Source organism: Rhinopithecus roxellana, chromosome 5 (genome assembly GCF_007565055.1).
Source record: "Rhinopithecus roxellana isolate Shanxi Qingling chromosome 5, ASM756505v1, whole genome shotgun sequence".
NCBI classification, from domain to species: Eukaryota; Metazoa; Chordata; class Mammalia; order Primates; family Cercopithecidae; genus Rhinopithecus; species Rhinopithecus roxellana.
Window position 1 is genome coordinate 80,195,445 of NC_044553.1, and position 13,858 is coordinate 80,209,302.

A 13,858-nucleotide genomic window follows, 5' to 3' on the forward strand; every position below is an offset into this window, starting at 1 on the left:
TCTAAAATGGAACAGAAGATACCCTGGTAGATCAATGAGGCAAAAGGACAGGCATTCCTAGGGCTAATCTGTAGTTGATTCGGTGTATATGTTTATATTTTAACCTGTTCAAAGGCTAAAATAACAGAAAGAGACTTTTGGTCTTGTTCCTTCATTCTTAAAACGAATTCAGGTCTTCAGGTTATGTTCAAGTGGTTGTTTTGTTTTTTAGTTCTAACCAAACCATTATTTTCAGCTGGCCATGGTTGGTTGGTGCTACCTACTTTTCATATTGTATTATGTCATCACTAGACCACAGTGTGAGGCTGGGAGGAGGGAATTTCAACCCTATTTTTAGTCTCATCAGCCCCTGATATGAGTAGGTGAAACAGTTTGGTTGGATGCTTGGTTCCAGCAGTGAGGAGTCATTTTTCCTTTCTACCTTTCTATCCAGTGTCTTTTTCACTCCCACTCCCCAGAGAAGAACTGAGATGACCCCATCATGGTTGACTGTAGCAACTCAGCTCTTTCCTTGCTCTGTCTGCAAAGCGTAGCTTTAACCCTTTTATATTTTGTTGGGAGGGCTGTTTAGGGCTTAAGGCTGGCTTGAGTAGCAAATTAGTAATTTTAAAAGGACTGTGGTTTCTGCTGCACACAACCCTCAATGTGTAACTCTCAAGGACCCTGATAGGGCGGTTCATTGTGCAATTCTGTCAATTCATTTATTGTCCAAACATGGTACCTAACATTGAATTTTTTGCTCTACGGATGCTAGCATAGAAGACAGGGCTCTTGTGATAGCAGAGTCTGTTTTTTTAAGTTACTTAAAAAAAAAAAAGATGAAATTCAATGCAGTGTTTTTTAAAAGCAAGCGATCAGATGAAATCTCTACTTCCAGAAGCAAGGTCACTTGGAGTGATGTTCTAAACAACATGTTATGGACTGCTGTAGGTTTGGATGGGTTAGAGGGGGCAGCTTCAGAATTCTCATTGCAAACTGCTGTAATTTCTCCCCTTCCTTTCTTACAAAAGACAGGGTGCTAGAATCCAAGCCATGAAATGTTAGGAGTGGGAAGCTGTTTTTTCTATGCAAAGCCTCTTTCCACAACCTTCTCTCAGCTTTCCCCCCAAGGTGCTGTCTGCTATGTGGCTCAGGGAGTCATTTTCTACCAACCTAGGTATTCTCAGTGCGTTTGCCAAGGACTGGTTTTGGTGGATCATTTAGTCAAGGCCTGACTCTGATGTTCCTGAAATAGTTGATACCATGGGAAGAAACAGGTGTCATTGGCCCATGAGATGAGGTGTGCTTGTTAAGGCAGGTGGGCGAATACTTCTCTGGAGCCTCCCTACGGTCCTTCCAGAGAAGAGTATGGAGCTTGGAAGAGCTTCCTTCCCCCTCCCATCTACCCTACCACTGCTGTTTCCTGGGAGGAAGTGAGAGTCCTGAAACTGGCACCATGAGGGATGTATCATTCCCTTATACAAGAGCAGTCCTGGGGCTCATTTAGAATGCGAAAAGGTTTAAACCTGAGTTTTACAGATTTCAGGATGCTCTGATTTATTAGGACTTTTCTATTCCTATTTCTCACCTTCGTAGTGCCCTGAGTGAGATTTGACAACTGAACTTTCTGGAGTAACCAATACCTGGGCATGGTTGGTGACTGGAGAGTGTGTATGTGTGTGTGTGTGGGGTGGGGGGAGAGTACACTCGCATGCACATGTATGTGGATGCAGATCACAGAAATTTCCTCCGGTAGTTAAAGAAAACAAACTCTTTTATCACCTACCACTTATCAGACTTTCCAACTTCCTTTTGCTTTCAGTGCAAATGAACGACATGGCGTAGGGGGAGAATTGAAAAGGTTCTGAAAGAATGGGATTAGAAGCGGGTAAAAATAAAAATGAAATGGATGGAGGCTTAACCACCTTGAATGGGTTATCTGACAGTAATACCTTTGTAGAGCTGACTGTCAAAGTGAAGGACAAACATTGTTCAAAGAAACACCAACAGAAAACACCAAAGAAATCCCAACCAGGCTTAAAAACCACCAAGGAAAATCATTGTCTGGGGCAGGGTTGAGTGAGCGTGCAAGCGCCTGTGTGTATGCACAACAGAAGAAAGATCATGGTTGAAGCTTTTGCTGTCGGAAGCTGTGGACATATGTACTATGGTAGAGGTGATGCCTTTTCAGGGAGTGGGGGAAGCCTCTTCCCTGGCAATGTTTGCTTTGTCCCAAATCCCAGGTCATGCACTGGGTTAATCCCTTTGGTGTGCAAACGGTTTAATATCTTGCTATTAAGAATAGCATTGTAATAATGTAATGAGAATATTAATAATGCTGTCTGTTGCTTAACCCATGTGCTGATATATTCATCATACATGTCAGCTCATTTGGGAGGAGAAGGCAGGAAGGAGAAGGAGGCACCGGCCGCAGCACGTACCACGGAGGACTTATTCGGTTCCACGTCAGAAAGTGACACGTCAACTTTCCACGGCTTTGATGAGGACGATTTGGAAGAGCCTCGCTCCTGTCGAGGACGCCGCAGTGGCCGGGGTTCGCCCACAGCAGATAAAAAGGGCAGTTGCTAAACCCACGGAACAGACTCTCTGGGCAATTAGCCATCCCCCTCTGACTTTGGTCATTGTGCTGGTTCTGATATATATTTTTTTTAATGAAAGACAACTTTAGATTTTCCCTCTAGCCTTGCTTTTTTTTCCCATCACCTCCCATGTGTCCCTCCATCCCTCCCCCCACCCCTCTGTTTTGGGTGTGTACAACAGAAGCACAAACTACTGAGACAAAACAAAAGAGCAGAATGAGCGTTCTTCCGAGAGACGGCATCGTGGTGCGCTATTTATTTTCTATAGAAATAGGAAGTTAGGCGGATTGTCTCTTTTCTGAGGGGAGGGGTCTTTTTGACAGGAGCAGAGTTGATGTCCTCAATTTTCATATTTATTGGCAAAAGGAAGAGAAGAGGAACTTTGGGTTCGGAAACAGAGAACCAATAACATTAAAACATTATTATTTATATATTCTAGCTATTATTAGAATCAGACTTTTTTTGAGAGAGGGAGAGAGAAGGGAAATCAAAGAAATTGAAGCAATATCCTGTTTAGAGGCAAGCCACTGGGGGGAGAATTTCCTCAATGGGAGACGGTGGCACTTTCTGTGCCCCATGGAGTTTGCGGCTCCCGGCGGCAGACCCCTCCCTCATTCTCCTCCCTGACCTTTCCATCTTCCTCTCTGCTTGTGAGAAAATGTCAGTAGTTCCAGAGAAGTTGGGGTGCCTATGCCTGGCCTCCCTCCACACCTGGGCCCTGACCAGCCAGCCGCCTCCTGGGCTCCTCCTCCTCCGTCAGTAGAGCTGCTGTTTTGTTATTACTGGTTTTTCCTCACTTTCCTCCTGGCAAAGAACGACTTCCAAATGCAGGGATGGAATATAAGCAGAACATCACGGGCTCAGCAGTGACTCCACCACCGAGGCCGAGGCCGTGCTCCTGGAAGATAGAAGGAGACGCCACCATGTGTTTCCCCTCCCCTTTCCCCTGTTAAGAAACATATCAATACCCGTTGGATGATCAAGGCTACCGTATTTCTTCTATTTTTTTTATAGTGCCCGCCAGGCACTTTGTTTTATGTTTCCAATAGCACTTCCTGAAATAAACCAAAGCAACACTGCTCAAGGCCCCTGGGGCGATGGAGAAGGCCACCCACCTCACTGACAGTCCCAAGAACGACCGGCTGTGAGGTCCTAGTCAGAAGGTATGTCTTGGCTAACCTGTCTTACAATATGGGCAAAACCATCATATCTATTTTTTAGTTTTCTTTTACTTTTTCCTTTTTCCCCCAGCTTGTTTCTTTGTTTTCCTGGGTTTGGACCCCCTTCTTAGTGTAAGAGTGGCTACTGGAGTATTTCCCCCTGGCCCTCTGTGGCCTGCGTGTGCATGTGAACTCATGTGGGCTCTGGCATAGGTGTGGGATCTGAATCTTGCTTGGACTATGGGAGGGGCTCAGTGTGGAGAATGGTGGGCTTTTGGCTTCAACTACAAGAGAAAATGGCTAGGGAAGTGCTTGGCTAACTGCCTCCCTTGGCTAAACCTGGAAGTGGAGTCCAGGGAACTGAGATTGAAGTTGGCTGCTGGATTTGGTTAGAAATAAGGAGGTGTGGCCACAGAACACTGCATGTCTAGGTGGTATTTCTTACTCTGGGTACCAATTTCACAACCAAGGGGATGAGTCCAAATTGAAGAAGATCCCTGATTGGGCACAAAACTCAACTTGGCTGTTTGGAAGATTGCGCACTCCCTTTAAGGTTGGCCAGGGTCTCCGGCCTCCAGGAGTGCACGGTTCCAGAAACACAGGCAGAACCATTTGACATGGGTTGAGAGACCCAAGTAGCTGCCTGGTTAACAGACTGCTTATCAGTGTCTCTGGGAAGATCTACTTTGACAGTCCAGCCCCTGCAGATCCTCGTGAATTAGACCACTCATTAAAATAACAAACCAACCTAAAACACAAGGACAAGCAAAGAAACCCAGAAATGAACGCTTTGTGCTTTCCCGGTAGCCTGAGACAGAAAGAGCTTCCACTTTTCTCATGCTTGAGATGTGTATGTGATCACTTGCGTGTTTATTCTCAGTTTTGAGGGCATGAAAGTAACAATCCCACCCACTTTTGGGATGTTCTGTCTAATCTATATGTGGCCTGTTCCTAGGAAATATGGCATAAACCTCCAACGTTGTCGTATTCTGCATGCTCACACGTGTCAATCAGACAATAGAGTTTGTTCCAGTAGCTTTCTGCTAAGGGGATACAACCTACACTTGCTATCATTTTCCACCTCTTTACTCTGTACCTTTGACTCAGATATTGGATTCATGGGATTACAACTTGCTTTCATTGATAAAATGTGAGCTTCTATGTTCATAAATATATGTTCAACCAATATACACTCTCATTTGAATTCTGTTTAGTTGCTCATAGATCCAGAATTCTCAATGACAATTCACCTTTACACTTGAGGTGTTTTTTTTTTAATCCATATATTTAAAGCAAATTATAAAAGGCTACCTAATTTCAGAGTCTATCTTGGAGTCTAACAGAGAAACGAACTATTTAGAACTAACAAGGCAAACCCCCAGGAGAATGTTTGAGAATGGGTGTTGCTTGTCTATTTTATATTTAATAGTATAGCTTGATCTTTGATCTTCAGTTTCTCTTCTTGGAGGTAGTAGATATCCTCACCTTTCTTACTTGTGGTAATAGAAGCATAGTAAGGTTTCTTAGCATTGCCAGAGCATCTTGTCTCACCTTGCTTGTAGTGTCTTTGAACAGACTCAGGATTTCTACCCTTAAAAACTGTAAGGGACTTTCAAGATGATCAAGTTCAAATCTTTCACTTTTCAGTTGAGAAAAGTTGACCCAGAGAAGTTAAGTGAGTTAAGTTTGAGGGAGTGGAATGGGCATCGTGTTGGAGGGAAATGTTTTAAGGCAAAGGAAGGAAGCTCTGAGAGAGAAGGTGTTGGAGGAAGAAGCTGGCTGTCCTGTGCTTCCAACCACTTGAGTGGTGGATGTGATATCTTTATCCCCCTTTCTCTAGATAGCAGTCGTCAACATTTATGTGTAAGGCATTGTTCTGGGGGCTTTCCTTGGAATATTTCACTTAATCCTCATGACTACTCCCACGAGATAGGTGTTCATATTAATCCCCAGTTTGCAGAAACTGAGGTTAGTAATAAGGTTAAGAAATGTACAGCTAGGAAGGAGCCAGGTTTTGATCCCTAGCAACCTGATTGTAGAGCCTATACTCTATCATTGCCTGCACTGCCCCTTGCATAGTCTATAAATAAGGAATATATATGCAGGCATGTATACATACTTTGCTGTTTCTCAATTCCAGTGGAAGAAAAGGTTATTTGTAATGAATATAGCTTTTAAAAGGTAATGCCATTAAAAGAAATTTCAACAACTGAAGAGTAAGCAATTAGATCCTGTAAAAAGAATTCTGATTCAGATTCTCTGCGGAATATTGTAGATAACTTACCTTCTTAATCATTTCTAGACAATGTACAAAGAGATCACCTTTTTTTGTGATCTCAGGAACTGTAGGAGCTGTGTGAACAGTCAACACACCTTTCTGTTGTTGCTTTTGTTAAATAAGTATCACTACTCAAAATTTAAAATACACAAGAAATTAGAGTCTTCAAGATGAAAACGATCTGACCAGCTTCCTTAGCCCTCAGCTCAGCAAAGTACCACCCCGAGTTTTCTGAGTCCCAAGCCAAAGAGAGGAGAACCAAGGATATAGGACTTTCTAAATTTGTTACATTTTAATCTCCTGGGGAGGGAGGCTGTTGATGTAAAGGTGACAATTGTTATGGTCTAGCTGATTTTTTTCCCTACCTAGAACAATAGAATCCTTTATTTCTGTTACTGAGAGGTATGTAAAGATCAGACACTATAATCACTATAATCCTGGGAATTAGAAATATGCATTTAATTTTTTAAAGGTACTGTAAAGACAGTAATCGGATTTGCTACTGGTATTTTAGAGAGAAGAATTTATTTAAAAAAATGTGATGTTCACATCAACAGCATCCCTTTAAGGGTTCCTGCTTACTCTGCATTTCTCTGTGCACCTGATGGGCTGCAGACTGATACTGCTTTCTATAGCACTGGAGGGAATGCAAGATCATTACTCAGGGAGAGAACTAAAGGGTGTTTGGGGGTTCTCACTTCATGGTGGAATAAAATTAATTAATTTTATCCCAATATGCTTCCTGTTACATCTGATGAATATGATCTTGAACATGTACTTAAAATTGGAGTAGACTCATCTGTTAGGAATTTTTTCCTCAGGGGATTTTGCTCAGCCTTTGGAGAAGTGACTTGTATTGTGTATTTTCAGAGTGAGGTGTCTTTGATCTGGTGTGTGGAAGCCTAGAGTGGGGATGACAAATTCTGGGCTCTGGGCTCTGGGCTCAGCTCCCTGTGCGAATTTGTTGACAGGGATCTCTGCCTCAGTTTCTTAGGGAGGAAATGGACATTTCTTTCCCTATTAGAATATGTAGTTCATATTATTTCATGATGATGCTTAACTCTATGAGGTAGGGTAGATGTTATTTATTCCTCTTTTACTGATGAGAAAACTAAGTGTTGATCCTGTTTGATGACTTGTCTAAAGTTCCAGGCTCAGTCAATGATGTGGGGATCTTCTAACAATCTTTCCTCAGTCTATACTGACTTCCCCAAAGATCATCTTTGGAAGATTTCTTGAGTGAAATCAATAAAGTGCATGTAGGTCTTTTATTCAAGAACTTATTGGATGATAAGGAAGTATTTGATGTTGTAAAAGAAAAAGACCAAAACAACACAGATCCCAAATGAAACGATCACACATTAGAATCTTTCTGAGAAGTAGCAATGTCTAAGTCCTCATGAACTTTGTGGGAGAACCAAAGTTGAGCTTCCTAAATGGCCACTGTTTTTGTGGTGCCAGTGGTAGCAGGGGTGATGGTGGCAGGGAGTGAACATTTTGGGCCCTGGTCACAAACCCAATTGCTTCTAACACAAAAACATTGAATTATATAATATTGTGGGGTTTGATAAAAGTGATTTCTGATCATCTATTCAAGATAACAATATAGGAAAAGCCATTCTGCATGATTGGTTTACAAAATAAATGAGAGTGATGTAAGATTCCTGTCAGAACTGAATTATTAGATAAAAAACATTGGCAATTAGGTTTTCAAAGTATCTAACTACTGGAACTCAACCCATAACTATGGCTTTTTTAAAAATTTACTTCTGAAATAATTTTACACTTACAAAAAACTTACAAAGATTATACCAAGAATTCCCATATGTCCTTCACCCAGATTCTTCTAATAACCACAGTACAATGACCACAATCAGGACATTAACATCGATGCAATACTGCAACCTACAGACTTTTTTCAAATTCTGCCAGTTGTCTCACTCGTGTCCTTTTTCTGGTCCAGGATCCAGTCTGGGATCAAAGGTTGCCATGTCCTCTTACAATTCCTTTAATCTGGAATAGTTAGTACCACAATCTTGTTTTTCACAACCTCGATACTGGCTATTCATTTCGCAGAAAGCCATTCACTTCAGGCTTGGATGCTGTTTTTCTAATGACTAAACTGAAGTTGTGCATTTTGGCTAGCATACTGTAGAAATGATGTTGTATCCTTCTCAGTGCGTTACATCAGGAGGTATGCGATTGATTTACCCCGTTACTGGTGACTCAGACATTTGGCCTTTCAGCTGAGATTTCAGGCTAGTCTGTTTACAGACCTTGAACGATAACATTTTCATTCAGATATACCTTGGTTCATTTGGTAACTAGGGACTGAGTAATAGCAGTATATATGTGACTGATCAGCACTGCGAAGGATAGGATACAATTAAACACGGGGCAATGAATTTATTGGCCATTGGATTTATTTTGTGACCTAGTGGATCAGACTAGAAATTCACAGATAGTTAAAATCCTGTAAGAGCTGTCATGGGGTAGTATGTGATTATTTTTGCCATGGATCTCAGTAGACAAGAAGATTTTCTTGGAAGAAGCCATCTAGATCAACAAAGAATGCCAGACTTACCATTGCTGTTGAATCTGTAGGCAAGAATGTCTATTGTCAGAGAAAATGGAGATAATATTCAAACAAAAAGCAAAGCTGGGAATCACAACCTAACCCATGTAAAATGGCAAAAATCACCATTTGAAAACCCGCCTAAGTACCATTCTGTAGCATTTTGTTCCTGCTGCTCCTGTGCTTATCACAACACATCATGTTTGCTTGCAGTCCTTCTCAAACAGATGGCGTGTTCCTTGAGGGCAAAGGTGATATCACTCAAGTCCTCCAGACAGTGCCTGACACCAATGTGCCATAATTATTTGTTGAAATAAATTAAGAACTGAGCAGTTCCTGAGCTAATTAGTGGAAGTCTTACCAAATCTCACTCTATACCTAGTGGATGCTTAGTAAGTATTGTTGACAGAAAGACTGGAGAAGTCTCTGGACACAGCCTCCGGTGGTTAAGTCAGAGGGGGTAGGTGGGAGGTGGTGAGGTGGTGGTGAGGGGTAAAGGAGAGAAAAGGGGGATGTCAGGATAGGGGTGGGGAGGAGTTGACCATGTGTGGAGGGATAGAAAACTATGCCTTCTTGCAGGGGATTGACAGCAGGAGACTAACACAGCTGCACATTGTTCAATTATTATGGTCTATGGTTGACCTAACTGGAGGAAACAAAAGAGAAAATGGAAGTTAGGAGTGCCAAGTTGGGAACTCACCCATGATTTTCTAGGTGGCTTAAGTGGGGCAAAGAAAAATACATGCATGTGTGTGTTGGGAGGTCAGGGGTAGAAATCTGAGGAAACTGAAAGGGCGTGGGGTGAGCTTATGAGACAGACTCACTACAGAGTGGCAGGTAACATCTGACCAGAGGGGTCAGGGCAATGGGAGAGGGACAGAAAGACTCCTGGCAGGGAGTGAAATGATGACAGATGCCTACGGAGAGAACAATCGGCAGGTGTTTTGTGGGAGGTCTCAGGGAAGGTCACCTGGCTTTGATCACTCAAGGGAAGGAGTTGGAGGCAGGTAGTGACAGCAAAGAGCATGAGGGAAATGGGGGTGGGGTGCACTAGCAAAGCAGATCAAAAGGGAGACAGTGGGGTGGGATGGGGTAGACGCAGAGAACAGGAACAGGTGTGGAGGGAGGACTTGGTCAAGGAGGAAAGTTGGATGGAGGCAGTCTCAGCTTTGGAATAGCATCTAATCCAGGCCTGTGCACCTGGCCATTGAGTGATACCTTGGGTACCAAGAGAGATGGGACGGGGAGAGACCTTTCAACTTGGAAGAGGCTGAGCTGCTTATTTGCTTTTGAACTTTCTTCCCTGCTGGCTTGGTCATTTTCCATTTAGGCCCATTCTCCCTTTCCTCCCTCCCTCATGGCTCAGCTTAATGTGATCTGGGCACTGTTGGGACACCCATCTCTGCCTTCAGAAACTGCTTCCGGGGTGAAATGTGATAGTACTTGGTTTTATTGCTCACTCCTTTGTGTCAACTACTCCATTCCAAAGACCAAAATGGCAGATTTCATATTAGCTAGAAGCAAAAGCTACGCGTGGCTGTGCAGGCAAAAGGGCCCACCTTGTGTGAACCACCACCAGATTCCAAGGCTGACAAAGTGATCACTGGGCTAGTGGAGGACTGGAACAGGTCTCTTGGTTGGGGTCTCTGTCCGAGTAATTCTGACACACTTGAATCACTTGGGGCAGGGTTGGAGCTGAGCGTGTGTGCTTGTGAAGGAAGCAGTGTCCTTTTGGGCTTAGGCCAAATGAGGCATCTAATGGGGTTTTCTGTGGCTGAATTGGTTCTATACCATAGAACTATTCATTTCGACTTGGATAACAGGGAGAGAGATGATATCATAAAGGTCCTTTCTGGGGTGTTTTAACTGTGAAAAGATTCAGCTTGTTTGGTTTCCAAGTGGAAGGGAATTTTTTTTTTTTTTTTTCTAATACCCAGTTCTGCCTGCTACACCACCTGGGAATTGAAAATCCAGCTGTGTTCTCTCTGCCTCTTGCCCAGTAGCAACTGACCTGCCTTATTCCTGGCTGATCTCGTGCTGCTGAAGTTCAAGGCGCTGGACACACTATCCTGATTTTTGTTGTACCTGGCCTAGCCTCATTCACTTGGCAATTAGTTGGTGGTTTTCTTTCTTTCTTCTTCTTTTTTTTTTTTTTTAATTCATTTCATTTCTGTCACCCCTTAATTTTAATCTTTCTGTTTTAGGTAGTTGTTCCATGCTGTTGTTTTTGTTTTATCTTTCATTGCCTTTCCCTCTGCAGTCAACACTATGACCTGGGGACTCCAACATCCTTCAAGCAAGCCATTTCTGAAGAAGGTGAAAAGAAGCCAGGATGATTGCCACCTCCTCCTCCTCCTCCTCCTCTTCTTCCTCTTCCCTTGCCCAGCCCCATCCTGTGCGTGTGTTTCAGACAACGCAGGAGCCAGCACAGGAGTGGAAAATCCTGCAGCGCAACTCAGCTCAGCCCACAGAAGCCTCGGGAATGGCCTCAGTTTGTGCAATAAGAAGATTTTTTTTTCTTTTTAAAATTCTTCATTATATTTTCTTTGATTGTCTGTGAGAAAGTACCCAGGTCAGCCTGGAATTGCTCTACAGTAGAAATAACTGAACACAAACAAACTGACGGAAAAAAAAAAAGAGTTAACTATTTTATTTATTTCAATATTTAAAAGGAAAAAAGTGCTGACATTGCACAGTATTTTTGTTTAAAGTACCTCCTACTTCAAAAGTTAAACGCAATTTTGTGAAGACGTGAAATCATGAGTACTTAATGTAAAATAAAAGACTGCATATTAACTCTAAGGAAAAACACCCCACATTTTTAATAAGAAAATAAAGATCAACTCTGCTCTCTCAGGCTTTTTAAAAAGCCATTCATGTATGTGCTTTAGGTATTTTTATTTCTGCGAGTTGGATGTGGTAAGTGAGGAGTGATCAGTGTTTTTTTTTTTTTTCTCCTTCAAAAGTCTATTGAAAGTGTTGGTGATGTTACATGATTGTGTGTTAAGACTTGACTGAAATAACTTAGTCACAAATCAGCAGTTTTCCCTACCCTCACTGCCCCCTCACCCCAGGCAAGCCCCTTTTATCTGAATGTCAGAAGCAGCCTGCCTCCTGGTTATCATGTCTGATGAGGTTTAGCTCAGAAAGGAATTCCATCTAGTGATGGAATATATCCCCTCAAGTTTAAAAGATTCGAACACAGACAGCTTTGGTTAAAATAATGCAGCAAAAAAAAAAAAAAAAAAAACAAAAAAAAACAAAAACAAAAACAAAAATAAAAGCATCAGCTGAGATGATATTAGTTCAGTCACCTAACAACTCCTAGAAGAGATGAGCAAAGGGAACCTTCTGCTGAGCTGGCTTCTGGGGCCTGAGCTTCCAGAGCTGTCCCCAAGGGCTAGGAAGGGCCGACCTGAAGGATGAGAACCTCAATTCTGTTGCTGGTTGGGGCCAAGGAAGAAGGCGAGTGTTCTAACATGGCCCTTTCTGGCCGAGCTGGCGGAAGTGGGCATTTTGGCCGATGCGATGTATCTCGGCGTTGTGTCTGGGGCCCAGCAAATGTGCAGGGCTGACTGGCTGAACCACTGGGTTCTACCTGCAGGCTCCCCACTGCACTGGGCTTTCACACAGCCATGCTCTGGGATCTCCTTCCCTTGTAAGTAGAGTCATAATAACACACGAACAGTCTAAGGCAGAGTATTCTGGTCAGCAGAGGTCCTTGAGTCACAGTGTTACTGAAATGGTTCTGAGCCTGAGAATCTCTTCGGCCTCTGAAAGGGCAGGGCAGGTGGGCACGGACTTCCTGCCATTCCTTTCAGGTTTCCCGTTCAAAGCCAGTCCTGTTGGTGGAGGGGATCACCGAGAGTGTCTGTATCATTTTGTGGCCCTTTTCTCTGACGTTTTCTGGTAGAAAATGTCCCTTGTCAAAATGCTAATAATTATCATAATAATCTGCTTTCCAACCAACTCCCACAAGTGACAACTTGTGTAGAATTGTGATAAAGGTTTGCATAATGTAGGGTTTGTACCAAGTGTGTAAGTTTCTGTTAAATAAAATCTGCTTCCAATGCTCCTATAGCATCTCTGTAAAATTTGCTTGACCAACCAAGCTCATCCTGCGTGAGTTCACTTTCACACCGTCATGCGGCAGGGACTCCTGAGATAATTCTTCCTACTTGCATGCCAAGTTCTGTTGAACCTTGTTGTTTTATTTACACGCATGGTCTAGAACAGCAGTTGCCACTGGCTTGGCTGACAGATGGTGGCCTGGAAAGCGAACAATGCCCAGGGTTGGTGCCAGTGTTCGTTCTCTGAGCCCAGGGTTGCTGTCACCCACTCCCCCATCACCATCACCATCACCGTCACCATCGCCATCATCACCCTCTCCATAGCCAAAATGGATTGCTTGAAAGCCTGATTATGTGAACCGACTTAGTATACCTATCTAAGGTTGCTGTCACACCTGTGCCAAGAATAGAAGTTTTGCACAAAAATGCACGATTTAGTGTGTGCTTAGAATAGGTGGGAGGTTAAGGTTTTCATTGCCTGAAAGGTGCTGTTGGTGTAGCCTCCCAAGCTGCCGGTTGGTGCAGCTGTAAGCTGGAACCCCTGGGGTAGGCTTTCCTTGTGTGTGAAGGTGGGCCCTCTTATCGGATGGGTCCTCTAGGTCAGACAGAACCAGGTGAGCATGTCAGGCCAGGTCTTGACCTTTGAGCATTCCTGGCCCCCAGTGGGGCCAAGTGGAGATGAACATGACACTGTAATGCTGCTGCTAGTGTACTCCATCTTTCTTTAGACTGAGTATCACGTTATGACTTTCATTATGGACTTTGTAAGTTTTCCTAGCAGTAAAAAGAAAGCCCCACACCAATATGATGCCCTCCTTAGGGTTTTTTTTTTTTCTTTTTCTTGTGATGAAATATGCATTACATAAAATTTGCCTTTCTAACCACTTTTAAGATACAGTTCTGTGGCATTAAGTACATTTACATTGTTGTGCAACCATCACCACCATCCATCTCTAGGATTTTTTCATCTTCTCTAACAGAAACTCTGTACCCTTTAAACACATACTCCCCATTCCCTTCTCTGCAGCTCCTGACACCCACCATTCTACTTTCTGTCCCTCTGAATTTGACTCCTCTAAGTACCTCGTGTAAATGGAATCATACAGCATTTGTCCTTTTGTCACAGACTTATTTCATTTAGTGTAATATCTTCAAGGATCATTTACGTAGATGTGTCAAACGTTGCTTACTTTTGA

At 43.0% G+C, this 13,858-nt stretch overlaps 1 protein-coding gene across 1 annotated transcript in view; it reads left to right on the forward strand.

The window, feature by feature from the left end:
• DPF3 (double PHD fingers 3) overlaps positions 1-13,858 on the forward strand; it is a 165,977-nt gene that overhangs the window by 110,607 nt on the left and 41,512 nt on the right. The window lies entirely within an intron of this gene.